General features: G+C 47.6%; 1 protein-coding gene across 2 annotated transcripts in view; it reads left to right on the top strand.

The window, feature by feature from the left end:
- Positions 1 to 15,607, top strand: part of Slc7a1 (solute carrier family 7 member 1) — a 70,586-nt gene that overhangs the window by 28,018 nt on the left and 26,961 nt on the right. For both annotated transcript variants that reach the window (XM_050161953.1, XM_050161954.1), the window contains one exon: positions 5,719 to 5,807. The gene's annotated coding sequence lies outside the window, so the exon portion shown is untranslated. The remainder of the gene's footprint in view (positions 1 to 5,718; positions 5,808 to 15,607) is intronic.

Raw genomic sequence — 15,607 nt, 5'->3', positions numbered from 1 at the left:
TCCACTTGGGGGCTATAATAAATTTGGGGGTGTCTAGTTGTGAGTGGAGTCGCTGAACTTCTGTTTAGCTGTTTCATTCCTTTAGGTATGTGTTGGGGTCCCTTCGAGCCTCACGGCTTACAGGGAAACGATCCACGGGAGGTGAAGAATGGGCCAGCATCACTTTAGCAGGCACTGGGTCAAAAACTTCCGGAGTCTGGCCTCCTGCGTTTATTTTTCTTACACCTTTAAACATAGTAAACTCCGGGAGAAAGTCTACGTGGGGCAGTTATCACAGCAAAGCTTCAGGGGCGGCTGCATTAAAACTCTCTCGCAAAGGAGCAAAGCGCCTGTGACCTTTACAATAACAAAGAATTTTATTGGCCAATAGCACTCAGGGTAAGGGCCTACGGAGGAAGGGTTTAGAAGAAAGGTAAGGACGGGTTCTGTTGATGGAGATTGAAAAGTACTTGTGACCTCTCTCATAAGAATGGATTCTAGGCACCGAGAGACAAAACTCAAGATAAGGGCCTAAATAATGTCCAGGTTTTGGGGGGACTTGGGAAGGGTGGCTCCATATAGAATAGCAAAAGCTCACTAGGTTGTTAGTGAAGGTCACCAGCCTTCCTGGTGACAGGGACTTGGGTTTCTTCCCTTGAAGAAAACAGGCCTGTGTGTTTTAACAGCTCTGTTTCTTCCAGTGCTTTCTCTAAGGCCCTGCCTCCTACACGGGGGAGGTTGTAGTTTGTTCTTGAATTATCCGTACTTTTAAATTGCAGTAGAATGCACAGAATATGAAACAGTTTAACCATTTTTAAGTCAATAACATTAAGTACTTTCATAATGTGTTTTGTTTGTTTGAGACCCCAGTCTCTCTACACAGCCCTGGCTGTCCTGGAACTCACTGTGTAGACCAAGCTGACCTTGAACTCACAGAGATCCACCTGCTTCTGCCTTCAGAGTGCTGGGATTAAAGACGCACAACGCCACACCTAGCACATTTATAGTGCCATAACCATCGCCACCGCAATCTTCTTTGGTTTTTATTTTTACTTTAAAATAATAATGACTATCATTATCTATTATTGTTTATTAGTAGTGGTCTAGTGCTGAACTGCAACCCCGGGGCTTTAAACCTGTTTACCAACTGAGGCAGATGCACCAAGTAGTAAGGAGAATGGTACAGCCAGGTGCACTGAGAGGCGCAAGAAGGGGAGTGGCAAGGCCTGGGAGGATGCTCTGGGGAAGGTGCTAGGTGCTTCAAGGGCTGGTTTTGGGGAAGGAGATAGCCTGTATCCTGGGGGAAGGCCCACTGAGCGTGTCCCTAGGCCACTGTCTCCAGGCACCACTCCAGGGCACTAGGCGAGTGAGGGAGCCCCGTTTCCAGCTAGTTAGTTTTCTATTGATCTACTGGGGTCCCTGGAAGTTAGCATAAGCCGATCATGGGGACAAAGGGCTGTGGAAAGTGATTACTGAGGATGTGCTGGAGAACATGCAGGTGTGGAGGTCAAAGTCTGCCTTGGTTTTTAGGGGAAGCTTGAAGACATCCTTATGAGTAGCACAGAACCTCTAGCGCAGGGCTCTGCTCTCAGCTCTCTCCTGCCTGGAGACACGTGCCCTCCCTAGTCAGGCCTTCTGAGCTGCTGCCTGCTTCCATCTAGGGAGGTCCTCCCTGACCTTTATTTGGATCTTTGGGTCTGCTGTACCCCCACCCCATGTCTCTTTCTTTGCCGATTTGGGCTTTTTTGAGACAGGGTCTCGCACTGTATCCCAGACTCTCCTCAAACTCTCCATCCCCCATCTCAGACTCCTGGGTGCTGGGATTATAGCTATGGGTTACCTTCATTTCTGCACTCACTTTGTTGGTGATCTGTAGTGTGTGTTTTGCACTTGTGTGCCCTGCAGTGTGTTTTGTGTTTGTGTATACAAGATGCCTCAGGTTAAGAGCACTGGCTGCTCTTTCAGAGGACCTTGATTCTCAGCACCCAGTGGCAGCTCACAGCCACGCTTAACTCCAGGTCCATGGCATTTGGCGCCCTCTCCTGGCCTCTGTGGGCACTGCACACACATGGTGCACATACATGCACACAGGCAAACACCCTTATACAGAACACTTAAAAAAACAAACAAAACAAAACAAAGAAAAACCCCCAACAGCAGCAACCAAAGAGTAGTTCTCATTATACCATTACTTTCTCATGGTCAGGGCTGTATTTTGTAGATGGGCAGACAGGCGCGTTGCATGTCCAAATTCAGGATGGGTGCCATTGTCCCCTTGGGCACCTTGTTAATGAGATAATTCTTTATTTTAAAAGACAAACTGTAATTAAGAGCTAATTATTCACCCATCAGACAATTCTTTACTCAAATCCCTTTGAATAGCCTCCTCCCTTGGCAACATTTATCCGGGCAACTCATCAGCTGCAGGGCAGAGATATCCTCGCATGCTGAGTGTGAGCACCCAGGGCTGAAGGGCAGAATGAGATGCAGAGAAAGTGTTTGTGGACCCATGACATTTATTCTAAGAAATCCTCCAAGAATGCATTTATTAAATTAAAACAAATACTTAACAGATTTATATGCCATCTCTGTCTGTCATCAATCCATCAACCAATCTAAACTGTTATAAAGTCGCACTGTGTAGCTCGGGCTGGCTTCTGCCTATCTGTCTATTAATCAGTCCGTCAGGATTGTGACAGGATCTCACTGTGTAGTGCAGGCTGGCCTTGATGACATAGGAACCATAGGTGCCCAGCTAGGAGCCACCTGTATGGCTTGCAGGGCAGAGTGGGCACCAGCGATCCTGTCTCTCCAGACCTTGCCCACTGTCTATCTTCAGCCGGGGCTGCAGACTCATTCCTGGGCTGGCACCTCTATCCACACTCCATCTTGTTTCATGTGCTTGCTTCCTGTCTCGTGGTTTGGGGCCATCCAAGTTCCTCCAGGGATGTCGCAATGAGGTTTTGGGTTCTTGGGAATACGTGCTCATTTGCAGATCTTGCTGTGGCTCTTGGGCCGGGGATTTAAGAGTTAGAATGATCTCCAACCCACTTGATTAGACGTGGAACACTTTACAGTCCCCAGGTTCAGTGGCCTCCCCACCTTCCATTGAGGATAACTCTTAGCTGGAACTGTGCTGTGCATTGTATTGGCCTCCATCTGCTGGTTACCTGTTAGCCCTTGATGTGTCAAATGAAGATGTCTCTAGACATCGACAGATGTAGACAGATGTACCGTGGGGAAAATCCTCACTCTCCCCACTCCCACTTCTTCCATTTTCAGCCATTGTTTGATTTTTGCTCAGGGGTAAGACTCTCTCTCCTTCACTGACCTTTTCCAGTGTTCAGCAAAGAAGAGCAATGAAGCTTCTGTCTCAAGGATTTTGTCTTGAAGGATGAATCGTCAAATTTGGAGCCAAATGATCTTGGTCCAGAGTGGACTGGGGTAATTTATTGAAGACCTGAGGCTAGGATGTATATCTTAGCCATTCTCTGTAGACCACGCTTCCTTTTGACTGTCAGTTTTACTGGCTGGTTTCCCTGGCTTCTTCAGCCAGCTTTTCCACAGTCCAGGCACCGCCCCGTGGAGAGGTAGCCTACTGAGGCAGAAACACGTAAGGAGCAAAACTCTCCATTCACGGCTACACAGCAAAAGAAAGAAGGGCATGTGTCGCACTGTCCCCTTGAAGGACATGCCCTCTGTGGCCTATCTTCCTCCCACTCGTCCCCACCTCTTAACGGTTCCACCACCTCCCAATAGCCTGTAGACTGACGAGCAAGCCTTTGCCGTACTGGCCTCTGGGGAACAGTGAAGAGGGAAATGATGACATGATATTTCCAGACTGAAGGACGGAGGGGATTTCTCTGGATACTGAGACCCAGCAATGGCCACCTCTGGGCAGGAAGACTGTGCGAGTCAGTGGTCAGAGCCGACCAGAGAGGGACATGGCAGGTTCTGTGCACTTAGGAACTTAGAGCAGCTGAGCTGGCTGCACAAGATGGATTTAGTGACAGTCAGCATGGACGGGGAAGGGGGACTCATGAGCCCTCACTCCTAGCTGAGGAGCTATGGATGTCTTCTGGGGGAGGGGCTGCCAGTTTTCATTAAAGGTGTGGCTCCTCCTAGGTCAGCCACACTCCACTGCGGGGGTTCTCAATTCCTAATGCTGTGGCCTTTTAATACAGTTCCTCGTGTCGTGGTGACCCTCAACCATAAAATTATTTTTGTTGCTACTTCATAACTAGTTTTGCTACTGTTGTAAGTCATAATGTAAATATCTGTGTTTTCCAATATACTTAGGGGGCTCCCAAAGTGGTCGAGATCTGTAGGTTGAGAGGCACTGCTCAAGTGGATGGTTCCACACGCAGGAACGTATGGGAAGCGCAAAATGGAACTGATGGGTTATTTAAAAAAAATGGCACAGAGGTCAAGGGTCGGGGGTGGCTCTGGGAGGAGTTAAGAAGAGTTGGAGGTAACTATGATCAAAATACATCGTAAGAAATTTTACAAGAAAAAAAAATGGACCCTTAGCATGCCTGTCAGCACGGTCTCAAGATGGCCAGTGGTCACTAGCTTCCCAGCGCATGGGCTACGGGTTCCAGATGCGTTCGTTCGCAGAGTCCTGCCTTGCTAATGGGGAAGATCTGACTCGTGACTTAGAAGTTGGGCGGGGCGATCTGCTCGCTAATACTTGAGTACCTAGCTCCCCTGGGCCGGCCAGTGTCCACTCTGTGTGTGTGTGACCACACGTTCACAGCCTCCTCACCCCCGGGGGCCAGTGTCCACTCTGTGTGTGCATGACCACACGTTCACAGCCTCCTCACCCCCAGAGGCCCTGGGGGATGCAGCTTAAATGCCGCCTGCTTTGCCATAACGTAATTGGTGCTGAATTCTTTGGGTATTAGGTGTATGGTATTTTTTTTTTTTTTTTTTTTTTTTTTACTGTTCTGCTTCTAACAAAGGAATTTGCAAGTCTGGAAATCAGACTGAGTTGGTTGGAGCATTTCTTGGATTAGGAAAAGCGGTACTAATGAATTTATTCACAATGCATTCCAGGCTACTAATCCCAGTAGGTTCACCCTGGATTAATGCAGGGCACGCATTTTCTTTCGCTTTAATTTAGCATTAATTGTTTTATATACTATAGCAGAAAAATGTGACCCGAGCAAGCCTCCTAAACAGCTATTTAAGCCTTTCCTCCTCTACCCCTTCTCCTTTTTCAGCCCTGGGGATCAACCTAGGGCTATTTTGCATGCTACATAAGCACTGTCTCAGAGATCTACACTTGCAGGCCATAGTCACCTTCTTTAGATCAGTGCGTTATGTTCTTTTGGATATGACATCAAAACTCCATGTGTGTTCTGAAATCAGATTGTGAGGGCTTTTAAATCCTGAAACACGTGGGTGTTTGCACTTTGGCTTGATCTCTGATCCGCGTATTTACTTTCTTAACTGATACACTCAGATTCTTCCTAATGTTGGCATGTTGCAGTATGCCATTTAAAAAACAAATGAGGCTGGAGAGCTGGCTCATCAGTTACAAGCCCTGACTGCTCTTGCAGAGGACACAGGGTGACTCGTGGTCATCCTCCCGTGCCTAGTCCACTCGGTGTCCATCTGTGGACTCCTTTAGGTGTGGAGCCCTGCTTACCACAGCAAAGCTTCCCTGACAGCCCCGAGTGGGAAGCTCTGGTGTCCAAACTGAGCTGTGTGACGATACTTTTTTCATCTGTCTTGCAGAAACTTGGAACTACCACAGGCTCCACTGTGACCTCTCGTCCCCAGGCTCCAGTCATTTGCAGTGAGAAGGTTCACGAGTCCTGCTCCAGGTACCGTCTGCCCCTTGGTAACCCAGAACACGAACAATTTTTTTTAAATATTTATTTATTATGTATACAATATTCTGTCTGTGTATATTCCTGCAGGCCAGAAGAGGGCACCAGACCCCTTTACAGATGGTTGTGAGCCACCATGTGGTTGCTGGGAATTGAACTCAGGACCTTTGGAAGAGCAGGCAATGCTCTTAACCTCTGAGCCATCTCTCCAGCCCCAACACGAACAATTTTTGCACCAGACTGTGTCATTCATTTCAACCCAACCTAACCGATGACTGTAGCCCCAAGTTGTCTTTGTGTATGAATTTGGACATGGACCTCGGATCTTGCTTGTGCAGGATAAACACTCTACCTCTGAACCTTGCACCCAGCCCTATCTTATTTTTAAAATTCACAACTCTTTTTCAAGCTTGAGAGTTTTGAGTGGGGTTGGGGGTCTGGAGGGTAAAGGGTGAGGAGTGAGGGGAAGCAGGGGGAGGGATGGGGGTTTGGTCAAGTTTGGCCAGAGAAGACTGCCTTTCTTTTCTTTTTAAATAAAAGTCTCACACACACACACACACACACACACACACACACACACACACACGTTTGGGTTCTGTAGAGAAAAAGGATGCCACTGGAAATATACTTTTAAAATCTATTGCTTAGTCGGGGTGGTGGCACACGCCTTTAATACCAGCACTAATGAGGCAGAGCCAAGTGGATCTTTGTCAACATGGTCTACATAACGAGTTCCAGGACGGCCAGGGCTACATAGAGAGGTCCTGCACCCGGCCTAGTAATTAATTAATTAATTAATTAATTAAAATCCAAGCCATTGTGGTGGTGGTGGTGGGGGGAGGAATTTACTGCTCTGTTTTCTGTTGAATTACAAAGATTCACTGGTGTGGAGATTCCGTTCTTGCTGCGTTATCATCAGAAAATGTTGAATGGTGGAGCTTTCAGCGTAGCTAGAGGGCATACAGGGGTAAGGAGGGGTGTGTGTGTGTGGGTGTGTGGGTGTGTGTGGGTGTGTGTGTGTGAGCACACCTCTCTCACTCCTTCTTACAGTCATTTCTGGCCATTCGCAGTCCTCATTCTGTGCCTCTGTGAAGAATGCCCACACAATCAGGTTCAGCAGATCCTCCTTAATCAGAAGGCATTTGTGGGAGACACAGCAGGTGACCTGTGTCACATGTGAGCCTTGCAGGGAGGATTAAGAAGGGCGGAGGAAGGAGCCGGGGAGCGGGGATCTGTAGGGGAGATTAGGCTACAAGCAGTACCTGTGGATGAAGCTGCTGTCGCCTCATTAATAATGACTTCCTGTCATTAACTCTGTTAATAATAATTCCATTATAATTAATAATCAGACCTTCCTGTCTTGGCCAGACATGGTTATGCCTCCGTCTTCACCGAGGACAGGGAGCTTCATGTAGTCTGAGTCCTGAGCAGGGGAGGGGTTGTCGTATACAGTAGGTGCTCAATAAATACTTGTTGTGCCTAAGCAACCAGTTGCTTTCTTCCCAAATAGCTAGTGCACTGTGAGGTCAGGGGGGTGTATGGCTCATCTTTTGTAGGTTCTGCAACCCTAGAATGGTGATGGCCCAGGGTGGAGAACTTTTTTTTTTAGAGACAGGATGGCTCGGAGCTCCAGGCCCCAGACCAGGTTGGTCTCAGACTCAAAGATCCAGTCATCTCTGTCCCTCAAGAGCTAGGATTAAAGGTGTGTGCCACAATGTGCCAGGGACATATTTTTGATGTAACTATATTTTCTTTTTTTTTTTGTCAGTGTCATATGTATTTTATATATTTGCAATGTATTGTGGCCCATTTTCTCATGGTGTTGGACTGACTGGGCAGAGCTGCCGGCCAGGCAGGGTGAGGTAGCTAGCGCAGCTTGGAGATCTTTCTGCATCTTGTCATCAAGGGGGCTATCCCAGCGTGGCGGCTTTGTCCACCAAACCAGCATGGAGGGGCTGCAAACCAGATAGAGCCCCGAATAACTGACCCGACTGCGGGAGTGACAACATCACTGTGGGGTTCTAAGGGTCTCTGAGGTCGAGGGCTGCTTCAGGCTGTCCTAGTGGGGATGTGGGAGAGCTCAGCTGGCTGTGCTAGAGTCTCTGGGCCCGTGAGTGTGCTGGCTGGTGGCTCGTTCCAGGATTCGCAGCCTTTGGGGGAACATGGTGGCATCGGCTACTCGTGAGAAATGCCTTAGTTTTTTGGTTGTACAGGAAAACGTGTTCTGGAATCTTACAGGACTTTCTCATTGCTGTAGCGATCGAGGCGTCCTCGCCGTAGGTTGTCTGGTGATGGGGGGGGGGGGCGACAGTGGCTCTTGGTTAAGACCTACGTGGAAGTATCTGGATTCTGGTTTTAGGAGTTCTTTAAAGGGCTGGGAGTGTAACGCAGCAGTGTGTCCAGCACATTCCACCCCCAGCGCCAAACACCACACACACACACACACACACACACACACCACATACTCATACACACACACACTCACACATATACCACCTCCCCACCCACACACACACTCATACACAAGCCTCAGATAGACCTATGGCTTTCTTCTCGGAGGTAGAATCGATTGTCAGAAAGAAGGGAGCATTTCACCTAGTCGGGTCTAGAACGTTGTCGTTTGAGTGAGGCAGTGGGTCAAGCTCAGGTCCTGGAGTTTGTGCGGTTACTGTGTTACATTAGAACGATGAAAGCAAGCAGCTGACATAGCCACTGACCTATGATAAAAATCGTTCCTGGTGGCCACAACACTCTCCCAGGGGTAGTTAGTTTCATTCCTTTAGAATTCCTCCAGCATTCTGGGTGCCTTTCCCCACCTCCACCTGGCCTCCGTGCTGGTCTCTGATCGTTCAGATAATTATAAGCATTCCGATCTTTGAAGACCTTTGGGTAACTGGCCCCTTTCTTCCTGTTCTCTGAAGGAATCTTAGGCAGACCAAACTTTCTCTACCTGAGGCCTCCCGGGGTGGCCCTGTGTGCACACTACACAGGAGGAAGCCTGTGGCAGGGACGCTCTGACTAGGAGATTTTGAAGACTGAGGACAGGCTTGGCCTGAAGGGATATTTCAGAATATAAATTCCGTCCTTTCAGAGTGAGCGTCTGAGGTTTTGGCCACCAGTGAAGTGTGGCTTGGAATAAGACAGGAAGACCTACCACAAAAGGTGGCATTTCCTGTGTAGGGGTTATTTGCGCACGACTTCTGCCTAGATAGTACCCATGGCAACCAGGGGTGTGTGTTTTGTGTACCTGAAGGCTCTTTGAGGAAACAGGGTCGAGAAAACTGGCAGGTAAGTACAGCAGGCTCTAACATTTGTTTATGCAAAGATGCTTTCACCAATCAGATTAAGATACTGTGCAAGGAGGCGTGGAAACAGGATGCTGTACCCCAGCAAAGGGAAGTCCTTGGACTTGTCATGTTGTGTTGTGCGCCCCCACCCTCAGTGTTTTTCATGACAAATCTGAATTAATCTTCCCCTAAATCGAGGTGTGAATCTCAAGGAGTGAGTCACATGGCCAGACTAGACTCCTCTAGGGTTTGGTTCAGCCCATCCCTCCCTCCTGCCGCTCCCTGGCTTCTAACCAACACAGCAGTTGTCTGCTGCCCCATGTGCCAGCTGCAGGTGTGTGTGTGTGTGTGTGTGTGTGTGTGTGTGTGTGTGTGCTATGCTGTTTCTCCCTAGTACTGGCTGGAGAGTAAAATTCCCTAGGCCCCTCACAGCCTGCATCACAAAAACATGTGCTGGGAAATGCCCCCACCCCTCTCTCCACCTCTAGCACAGCAGCCATGAGCTTTTGGATAATCTAGGAATTATCTGCCCCCCCCCCCAGCCTAATCTTCAGAATTCATGTTGGCTTCTCCAGCACCAGCTTGAGGGAGAGGTGGCTGACTTTTCTGTCTTAATTCTGAAGCTCAAAAGAAATATAGGGAAGCAAAAAAACAGCTGGAGAGGGCAACCCTGGTCTTTTCTACTCTTGGCTATTTTTATAAAGCCAATAAAAACGGTTCAATACTAGTAATTTCATATGTGTAGTCATACTTGTCTTTGCCCCTTCGGCTCCCCAATAATGACACGAAGACTTATTATGAAAGCTCGACCATTAGCTTAGGCTTATTTCTGACTAGCTCTTATTACTTAAATTAACCCATATTTATATTAATCTATGTTTTGCCTCATGACTTTTTTAAAAATATTTATTTATTTATTTCTTATGTATACAATATTCTGTCTGTGTGTATATCTGCAGGCCAGAAGAGGGTACCAGACCTCATTACAGATGGTTGTGAGCCACCATGTGGTTGCCGGGAATTGAACTCAGGACCTTTGGAAGAGCAACCAATGATCTTAACCACTAAGCCATATCTCCAGCCCCGCCTCATGACTTTTTGCCCCTGTTCCGTTTTGCACCTCCTTTTCCTCTGTCAGCCTGGCGACTCTGCCTACTTCTTCCCAGAGCTTTCTTTGTCCAGAAGTCCCTCCTATACCTCCTGCCTAACTATTGGCCGTTTAGCTTTTCATTAAACCAATCACGATTACACATCTTCACACAGTGTGAAGGAATAATCCACAACAAATACAGTCCAACCTGACTCTCTACAAAAGACTGTTTCACTCATTCCATGGCAGTGACTAATAATATTGGAAGCGGTCAATCCATGGGGTGTGGAGCAGGGTCTGGTGTGGGGGCTACAAGCATTTCGGGGTTAGTTGTAGGGGAATTTGTTTCCTTTTGTATTTAATTTTGGAAATTTGCAGACCTGCACAGAGATGGAGAAAAACATAACAGAATCACACAGACCTAATTACCAGCATTTCCTATGTAGACATGAGATGGGTTGACCCTGCCAGGGATCTTCTAATCTTCCCTTTTCCCTCCTGTTTGATGATTTCATTAGAGAGATTTCTCCCTCTAATTCAGAAGCATTGCACACTTGTTATGGGGGGAACAGTAAAAATTCAGGAAATAAGAGGCCTATAATCCTCTAGAGAGGCAATAGTCTCAATCCTCCTGCCATGAAAAACATATATATAATTCATTCTTCTGTTTTACAGACATAAAATATTTCAAGTGTGTTTAATCTTTCTTACTCTGACTTGTCTGGAGTTCCCTCTACATACATTTTTCAAGCCCTGCTGTCTCTATGATTTCTAGAATATTCCTACCACAACCCTGGGTAGTTCATGCAACTGAAACTGCCCACGTTTACCTCCCCCCGAGTCTCCCCCTCTTCACAGCCAGCAGCAGGAGGGCGTGGGTGATACCCTCGAAGTCCTTCTGCTGTGCTTAGAGGGATCAGTTCAGTTCTGCGTTCAGGAACTCGTTTCCCCAATGCCTGTCAGTCATTCCGTGTTTGTAAGTTTCGGATGGGGTGACCCAGTGAGATCTGTCAGGCAGCAGGAGGCATGTTTGGACAAAGCTGTGTCCGGCAAGGCAGGAATAAGAAAAGGTTTCACGTGCTTGTCCTGGCTGCTTGGGATTCTAAAGTAGGTTCAGGGTCAGTCGGGCTACATGGCTGGACTCCGATTGACACAAGACAAGTAGGTGCCTGGTGGTGTGACTAGTGTGCCTGAGGCTCTGGGTTTCATCCCCAGCACCAAAGAATAAACAATAACATCAAACCCAAACCGAGTCAGGTTAGCCCTGGCAGAGAACCCGGCTTTGGAAAGCAGGTGACTTGCGTTCAGGTCCTGGCCCTGATACATCTGAGCTATGTGAGTTGAGCAACATAAAGCGGCTCCACCCTTCTCTCCTTATAAGAGGACAGACAGCTGAACTCCTGACTTTAAAGACACGCTGCATGGGCCTGGCCTGGCTCCGGTGTCTCGTCTTTCTTCTTCCTACCAGGCCCCGCTCACCAAGTTGTGCTGTTTTGTTTTTTCTTCAGTTCCCTTGATTACTCCTTTTCTGCAGCTTCTTCTCTTTGTCTGCTTTTTAACCATTGGATTTTGTAGGAATTCCATGGTTTTTTTGTTGCTGTTGTTGTTTTGTTTTTCTGTTTTGTTTGTGATGGTGGGAAGACTTGAGGAGGAGTGAGTGAAGTTTCTAGAAGTCCAGGAGGTAAGGTGTGTTCCCTGATTTGCGTGTATATTGGGACCTGCCCAGGTTCGTTAAGGTCGTGCTGACTGAGTAAATGAATGAGCTGGGAAAGTATTCGCTGGCTAGCCAATCGAAAGTGAAATGGAGTTTTGCATGGACTCCTCTGCTTTATTCTTGTTCCTGGTCCTTTTTCAAGATGTTTCTCAAATGAGCCACAGAAAATTGCTGTCACCGTTCAGGATACCTTGAAGGCCCAGGGAAGTAACGGCCCCAGCGTTCCGTCTCAGGGGAAGATGGATGAAGTCCTCTTAATGGGCATCCCTGCTCCTCGGACCCAGACCCCAGTTACTCCTGCTCCATTGGGACTGCCCCTGGCAGGCTTGGGAGCCTCCTGTACCCCGTGCACATAGCTTGTCCATGTGTGGCCCTGAGAGGATCTATGTCACTGTTCTGGTTGGTGTCTTCCATACTCGGGCTGGGTCATTTCTGATTTGGGCTATCGGCTTTGAGAAGGCCTGTGTGTGGTGAGGCAGATGGAACCAGTGGGGTCTCTGTGACAAAGCAGGTTCAAACCCCGCTGCTGTGAAGAAGCCAGAGCCGACCTCATGGCCTGCCTGCCTTGTGATCAAGATTTCAAAGGAAAACAGCGACACTGGTGTGATGGTAGAGATTCTAAGGTGGCTTTTCAGAAAAGCACAGTTGACTTTTTACATTGTCCCCCCATGCTTTATCCTGCCGGGGCCTCAGAAGACCTGCATTGCTGAGGCAGGGATAGTGATCTCCATGATTTTGTGTGTGTGCATGGGGGTGCTAGGTGTCTTCAAAAGGCCTGTGTATTGGGTGGGTCTCATCATTGAGAGGTTATTGGATCATGAAGCCTCTACTTAACCAATGAATCAGTCCACTGATGTTTCATGATTCAGTGGCTTCTTAGCTGACAGTGGTGTAGGTGGATTTTTCTTTGGGCTGCCAGCTGACAAGAAATGATACGGAGACTCATTATTAATTATGAAAGCCTGCCCTTTAGCTTAGTCTTGTCCCACTAGCTCTTATAACCCATTTATATTAATCTATGTTTTGCCTCATTGCTTTTTACTTCTCTTCCATCTTGCCCCTCCTGTTTCCTCTCCGAGTCCTCCGGCATCTCCCTAGATTCATCTCTTCTTCTCTCTCTGCCCAGAAATCCCGCCTAACTCTCCCTGACTAGCTATTGGCCGTTCAGCTCTTTATCAAACCAATCAGCCATTGCCTTGGCAAAGACACAGTAGAGAAGGATTTATTCCATAACACAGGACCTGCTTGGGGAAATGCGAAGGGGGCATTCTCCTGGCTGTGTCTCGTCCTGGCTGCATTCTTTGCTCTCTCTCTGGCCCCGAGAGGAGCCTTTTCGCTGTAGCACATGACTGAGATGCTGTGACGTTCCTCCTCAGGTCTGGAACCAGTGAAGCCAGAGGAAATCTTCCTTCCCTCTTGTTTCTCTTGGGTGTTTGTCCCTGGTGGTTCCCCTATGGTTTTTGAAAGTTGTCCCAAGCCATGTCTGGCCCTCGACCCCAGGCCTCTTTCCTGCAGATCCTCCGCATGACGCGGGTTTAGTTTTAGGATGGGAGGTCTGCCTTTGTCCCCTTTCGAATCAGCAAGAAGACAGTAAGGCTCTCCGTCTTTCTGATGGTGTAAAAGGAGGTTGAGGTTAAAGTTATCAAGACTTGGACAACTGTTGGGCCCTGCTGGCTGTCACAACAGCATTGTGCCTTACTGTGACAGGCTTGAGAGAGCCATTCTGTGTGTATTGAGGGTCTCAGGACAGGGCCACATCTTAGAAGCAAGGCTCCTGTGTGAGGTGAAGGGTCTGGCTGGACTTGGAGCCTCTGCTGTGGGTGAGATGGCACATTTCTGGTTCTTCAGGAAAGCAGTGACAGGAGGCACAGCTCAGCCATTTTCTGGATCTGCTCTCCTCTCTCAGGCCCCTTTACGCTATGTGCTAGTTTCTGAAGTCATGTAATTTTTAAAGATTCAATATTTATTTAAATGAGTGTCTATTTCTTATTACGTGTATGCAATGCTCGTGGAGCCCCAGAGAGGGCATCAGATCCCCTGGAACTTGAGTTACAGAGAGTTGTGAACTACCATGTGGGTGTTGGGACCAGAACCCCAGTCTTGTAAAAGATGCTTTTATCTGCTGAGTCCTATCTCCAGGCCTGTGTGGTTTTATTTGTTGGGGTTTTGTTTTGTTTTAGATAAGGTTTCTTTGTGTAACAGTCCTGGTTGTCCTGGAACTTGACTTGTAGAACAGCTTGACCTCAAACTCACAAAGATCTGCCTGCCTCCCAAGTGCTGGGTTTAAAATTGTGTCACCATCGCCTGGCTTGTGTGATTGTTTTTAAAGGCTACATTGTTTTGTCTAATATTTCTGTAAATTCTTCATGGTTCTTGTTAGACTGGTGTGTGAGGGGGGATGATGCTTACTCCTGTCTTTTTCACGTAGTGACGTCCAGAATGAAGTGAAATTTCAGTCAGTATTTGTGGCTCTTTCACTTGTTGATCCATTAGTGCCATCCACATGTTACGGACGTGGTTTACGTGAATGAAGGCTCTCCTGGGACGTGTGTTAAATGGCTGAGGTATATCCTCCTGATACCGCTCCTCCCCAGACTCGCAGCCTCCCCTCAGACTTGCTCTTTTGTGTTTTGCTCCTGTTGAATCCCCTGGGTCAAGAATCCAGTGCCTTGTGAACACATGAATTCACCACAGACCAGAAGTGAATTCCTTTGATCACTTCTTTGATCATCTTGGCCATGGTCATTGTCTTAATCAGGATTTCTGTTGCTGTGAAGAGACTCCATGGCCACAGCAACTCCCTATAAAGGAAAACATTTAATTGGGGCTTGGTTTACAGTTTCAGAGATTTGGTCCATTATTATCATGAGGGAGACATGGCAGTGTGGAGCTGAGAGTCTTACGTCTTGATCTGCAGGCAGCAAGAATAGACTGACTCACTCTTTCCAACAAGGCCACACCCACTCCAACAAGGCCACACCCACTCCAACAAGGCTACACTTCTTAGTAGTGCCACACCCTATGGGCCTATGGGGCTATTTTCATCCCAAACCACCATAGTCATGACGACTGTCTTCTTTCCATAACCTTCTTCTTCATCATCTCACCAGTGCTTCTCCTCCACAATGGCCAGCATCCTTTAATGCTTTTTTTTTTTTTTTTTTGGATCTGGTAGCAGGTCCCTATATTATGAGCATCCCGCCCTTCATATGAAAGCTTCAAGCCTCCACACGCCACGGTCCACAGGTGCAGGGCTTGGCCAGCTCCTGTGTTGTCTCTAGCAACTGTGTGGTGTGGTTTCTTAAACCCTGAACAAATGCAGACTTTCTTCTGTTCCCCGCGGGAATGGTGGGTTAGTGTGTCACACCAGACAGCAGGCGGGAGCTGGCCGTGAGTGCACAGGCCATTCTGAAAACCCAGAAAGACACGGGTGTGCTAACGTTTTAAAGAATGGCATTTGGGGACAGTGTCTAATAGCTTCTTTCTAACCCCTCTCTCCATACACCATCAGACCGGAAGGAATCAGAGATTAAATTTGAAACTAAAAAGGTCATATCACTCTTAACTCTCTGCTTTGAGATTTAAAATACAGAGCTCAAGGAAGTCTTTCTGAAGCCCTGGCCTATTGGACCATTTCACTTCTATTGTTATTATTATTACTATTATTATTATTATTCAAGGTGAGTTTCTTTGAGTAGCCCTA

The sequence above is a fragment of the Alexandromys fortis genome, unplaced genomic scaffold, assembly GCF_014885135.2.
Source record: "Alexandromys fortis isolate MF-2015 unplaced genomic scaffold, M_Fortis_MF-2015_v1.1 scaffold_118, whole genome shotgun sequence".
Lineage (NCBI taxonomy): Eukaryota > Metazoa > Chordata > Mammalia > Rodentia > Cricetidae > Alexandromys > Alexandromys fortis.
Note: the sequence above shows the minus strand (reverse complement) of the source record. Positions and strands in the feature narration are given on the sequence as shown.